The sequence below is a fragment of the Nymphalis io genome, chromosome 3, assembly GCF_905147045.1.
Source record: "Nymphalis io chromosome 3, ilAglIoxx1.1, whole genome shotgun sequence".
Lineage (NCBI taxonomy): Eukaryota > Metazoa > Arthropoda > Insecta > Lepidoptera > Nymphalidae > Nymphalis > Nymphalis io.
The window spans coordinates 5233830-5240009 of NC_065890.1; positions in this window are offsets into that span (position 1 = coordinate 5233830).

Genomic DNA, 6180 nt, shown 5'->3' on the forward strand with positions numbered 1-6180 from the left:
AAGTACAGGTAGATAGATTATTGTTATTACGCATATTATATACATAAAGTATTATAAATAAAATAATAATGTCCTCCAGACCGATTTCGGCCACGGCGGCCAATCTCAAGAGAGATTAGCCAACTACGCAGGAGATATTATAGTGGACAAGTGTGTGCGCAAACACAGGTGCACTCTCTATTCCCTAACTCTTATAATCCGATGGGACGGCAATCCGACACGACCGGAAAGAGTTTAGGCGCAGGACCAACGGCTTTACGTGCTTTCCGAGGCACGGGAGTGTACACACTTCCAACTTCCAAACTCCGGGCTGCTACTAAGAATTTTTCTGACAAAAACCCAATAACTTTTTTTTATTGGCCCGACCTGGGAATTGAACCCAGGACCCCCGGGTCTGCGGCCTTATATCAAGCCACTAGACCAACGAGGCAGTCGTATTTATAATATATACACGATTTAAATATGTACAGAATCGTAGATAACTGTATATGGACCAAATATTCATGGACAATAAATAAGTCTATATTATACAATATAATAATCTCGATGCACTACATTTTTTATATAGTTTTATTAGTATTATTTTATGTCTACATGTAGGATACATGTAGACATAAAATAATACAAATAAAACTCAAGCAAATTTCATACATGTAGGCGATTTCAATCACGGTTTCTTTACTTACTGAGAAGTCGCAGGCGAGTTACTAAGGTGTTATTTACGCATCCATTTGACAGGACGCTGATTATGATCTTAGATTTAGTGGCGTTTATCATGCAACATTTTTACTGCTTTCTTTCGTTTACAATTTCACTAAAATATATGTAAGATGCACTTTGAATTATGAGATATTTTGTAGTATCTTTATAATTTTTTCATTATTATTCATATATATAGTTTAATTATTTATCTGTATACTATTTATTTTTAATCATAATTCAATGGTTATATTTTTTTAGTACAAAATAGTTAATGCATGCGTTAAATGCGTGTATGTGAAATTGTCAAAGTCAAGCAAACAATTATATGATATGTCTCATACGACAATATTTTGTTGAAAATCCTTTACACGTTTTTTAAAAACCTATTAACATTCGAACAGTTTCATATTTATGTAAAACATATTAAGTTTGTCTATAAAACTGGTTTATCGATATATAAATATTTACATTTTTAAATTTAATTTATTCAATATCAACTTTTACACCATAAATATAACCTATTAATGGTTATTATTATTAAAATACAACTGTTATTTATGAGTATAGTATAATGGCATTTAATTATGAAAAAAGCATAAAAATAGACTTAAGGAAAGATAAGGACTGACATTCAACATTTTTATATTTTCGAAGAATGTTAATAAATAATGGTTACAATAAGTAATATATCATATCGACTGTTTCATTTTTCCTTCCGCTTTCTGCACGAAGTCTTCCGTAAAAGATTCCCGATAGGAAATAATACATTTTTATACTTACGAAACCCAATTATAATATCGAATACACCATGCAAATATAGTATACAATCATGGATCTCTAATGAGTATATTTTTCAACTCTTCAGAGTCTGACAGTATACAATTTTACAAAGCTTATGGTAATGACATTTTTATTATAATAAAATTAAAATAAGTAAGCATACTTGCAAATGGGCCACCCGATGGTACCTAACTGGTCCATTAACATTGGTACTGTAAGAAACATTAACCATCTTAGATCTCTTTTGTCTGTAGTTACATTGGCTCACTGACCTTCGAATCAGAAAACAACAATTCTAAGTATTGCTGTGTAACGGTAGAATATGTGATGAATGTGACCTACCCAGACCAGAGTTAGTAAGGATAGCCCAAAGTCAAGTCATCGTCTTATATAACTACAACAAACTAACTAAGATTAGGTACTCTTGTTTGTTGAATTTATATTAAGGCTTTTTCATAATTACCTTACTATGGTGAAAGAAACGTAAGTCAAGTAAGTCACTTATTTAAGTTGATTTTTTAATTTCGTCTATACACGACTCAATTCAACATGATCGATATGATTTGATGAATATACATAGCAACAAAAATACAATGTCTTAATTAACATATTCCCAAGTATATTTTATTTGTAATAATGTCGACTTTTGTTTTTAAAGCTTAGGTTTAGTACATATATAGGTAGTTTTTATACAATTCTGTCTAGTACTACGAACGGGAAGTAAAGTTAGTGTTAGAAGCTAGGAACAGAACTTGCTACAATGATTTAAAGGCAAGACTTAATGATCCGTTATAAGGTACAACTATAATATCCAATCTGTTTCTTAATTGTTTTCCTTACTTGTTAAATTATAAAAATAGCATCAATATTTAAGATGTCTTATTTCAAATTATGGCTATATAATATTGTTATTTGCTTTTGCAGTTCGAACACTTGGACCTTAGAGTTATAGTGCAATATTCATTAAAAAAAACTAAAATAACTAACTTAATAAATAACTCCTCTTCTCATTGCTTCTACTGCTATATCCAGTAGCAGTAGGGCTGTTTCATTTTTCGCCCAGTAGAACGGAATTGCTTTTCAACGGGGAAATGTTGTTAGCATTCTTGCCACCATTCCACGCAGTCACGTTTGCAATAGGTATTTTTTAATTTTGATTCGTACTTAAGGACTATATTTTTTGCTAAGTTTGCACCAAGATATACATATACATTTTTAATTACTACAAAAACATTGTAATTAAATTTAATTTACCGTTACAACAGGATATATGTTAATAAGCGTCATAAAAATGGATGAATTCCAAATGAAATTTGTCATGGAGGTCGTCTGCTGTATTATTGTTTATCCTAGATTTTCGAAAGGTCTTGTGCAACACGTGCTCACATAACTGCAGTAAAGGCGATAGTTGTACTCGCCACTATTACGTCATAAATACTTCGCAGGCCGGACTTTGTTGTACTCTGTTCAATAGAGTAACATTCGTCATTAAAAAATACAAATTTGAATATATAAATACAGATAATAATATTATAATTATGAGATAACAATTAATACGTTATAAAATATATCGGAACAGAGGAAAAAAAGGCATGAAAAAGGTTCTCGTAAAGCTAGTGCTAGAAGCTAGATTATTCATTTAAACGCAAAATTAATAATATTATGATAAAATTAATTATTATGTATGTGCATAATTTTCATAAATTAAATGCGAAAATACTCAGTATTCAATGAGCTTGTTTTAATTAATTAAATATTTTCATAAAACGATGATGTTATTTTATAGTATGTTAATATTACTGCTCGCCTTATCCTACTTTCAAATAGCATAAGGATAACATGTAAGTTGTAAGAATCAATTATAATATACAAACGGATCATTTGTTAAGCTGCCATGACATTTGGTTAAAGGAAAGTAAACAGGCTAAAGCCTTCTTTCCTTTTGATGGAAAGGAGAGCTTATTCCACCACGTTGTTCCAATGCGTATATAGATACACATGTGACATACTTTCAACTGACACGTGCATGTTCCCTCATTATGTTTTCTTTTCCGCCGAGCATGAGATGAATTATAAACACATTAAATCTAAGATTATTAAAATTCAATGGTTCTTGTCTGGGTTTGAAGCCCGCGAGCTTTGGTTATAATGATAATATCCTGGTACATTTTTCACACACGGCCATCTGATCCTAAATTAAGCTTGTACAAAGCTTGTGCTATGGAAACCAGACAACTGATATACTACATATACTACTTTTCTTCTGTAAATACATACTTATATAGATAATTACTCCCAGACTCAGGACAAACAGACATGTTCATGCACAAAAATGTCTGTCCTGGGTGGGAATCGAACCCACAACCTTCGGCGTGAAAGGCAAGTATCTACCAACCACACCAACCGGCTCATTTGGTTATGAAAAACTTGGGCTACCACTTGGTAATCACGGCGATTAGCATTTATTTTGGATCTAAATATGGGCATGATTTAAGATAATGGGCGCAAGCGTATATAGTAGCAATATATTGTTTTCTTATGCGTCCATGGTTTTCGCTCACCTAACACGTCTCTTATAATAATGGAATAATAATTAGAGTGTCGATAAGAGTAATTAATATTAATTATCACTTTATATATAATCATGGGGTATTTACAAATAGTATTTAATGATTCAACAGATAATAGGCAATAATTAAAACTCCATTAAAATTAAAGGTTCCGAATATTTTTATTATTATTGATCATTTACTTTGTTAATATAATAAAGATATTGCATTCTATTGAATACTTTAATAACGTTTAGAGTGTTGTGCAATTATGTACAGTAACAACCTGTTAATGTCCTACTGCTGCTCCATTTTGAGGAGAAGGTTTTGAGCTTATTCCACCACGCTGCTCCAATGCGGGTTGGTAGAATACACATGTGGCAGAATTACAATGAAATTAGACACAAGCAGGTTTCCTCACGATGTTTTCCTTCACCGCCAAGCACGAGATGAATTATAAACACAAATTATGCACATGAATATTCAGTGGTGTTTGATCGGGTTTGAAATCACGATCATCGGTTAAGATTCACGCGTTCTAACCACTAGGCCATCTCGGCTCTAATGTACGGCAATTATGTACGTTGCGTATTATATATATTACATATATATACAGCATATACCATCACTAGTCTGCGAAGCTTGGCACTAAAGCTGTTTCGAGCCAACGTAGATTAAACTGCGGGGCGACAGTCTCTAAATTTCTCTTTCAATAAATGCAAGATTCCTCACAATGCATCTCCACGGTACCAACACGAGACAAATTTTAATCGCACTTGAAGCATTTTCGAAATGAAACCTCGGGACACAGCTGGTGCTACATAATATACATATATACTTTTTTTCAGTGCGTTTTATTTAAAATTACATTGTTTTCAAATCAGCTCGATGGAATATAAAATAGTTTATCTACAATAATTATCTGCACAGTATGCTTTCACATTATAAATAATAATAAACGAAAATGTTTTATGTTTATTTGACAAATGTTATAAACGAAATTTATAAAAGGATATTTCGTATAAATATGTATATTTGTATTTTGTGCTAGCTAGAGGTTCGATCACGTCTGACTTGCGACGTGCGTTGCGTCAACGCAAGAAACACGCCCGACTGTGTCACTCGCTGCTACGTTCCATTTATTAAATTCAATTAGAGCGTAGCGAAGCGAGGAGTTGGCCTTTTCTCAGCTGATTAGAATTCTCCATTGTTTATTGCCTTCTTAAACACAAGCGCAGATATAAGAAGAGGGAACTGATTATGTTATTTATAATTATGTTTATTAGCAACATATATTATATTTTTTTAATTAATGGTATTTTGAATCACCTAATTGTTACCCTGGATAATATTGAAAAATATAATATATTATATGTATATATATAAAACATATTGTACAATATGAAGGCTTATGTCCTAAAACGTTAAGCGGACACCGTAGAGCGGATAAGTTTATGACACAGGAGGAATAAAAAATAATTGGTCTCTAATATTATATCAAATCAAATAGGCAATAAAATATATTAACATGCATTGTTACTTATGGTCTGGTACAGTGGTATCGTGGTTTCGAATTATTCTGAAAAAAATATAAAACCGCAACAAACTCTCATTAGTGGGTGTATATTTTATTATATTGTCATTAGTAATTAATTACACGGAAATAATCGTTAGAGTTTCGAAATAGGTACATTTATATATGTTTATTTACCAAGTTTTTTTTTTAAAAGAGAAGTAAGTAAAGTATTTATTAACGTATAAATACACTTCGAACGAAATCACCCTAATACTAAATGAATCGTTTGGTCATAATGATAAAATAATTGTGTGTAAACATGTACGCAAGAACTAGCATACTTTTTGTAATAAATCAACGATATGAACACTATCACGCTCCAGTAAAAAACACTCACATGTAGGTAATGCGGTTAAACTTTGCAAAAATTATAATTGCCGTCGAAAACACAGTAAAATATGTTCTTTATATTTGCTATTACTTATAAGTTATAACATTCAAGGCAATTAAGGTCGTAGCACTCTTTATAATTATGAGACATATTGAATAGGCTATTATAAAAGAGATTGAATGCAGGTTCGATTTCTGAAATCAAAAGTCCGCATACCATAAAGTGCGCGCGCGCGCAGTTTA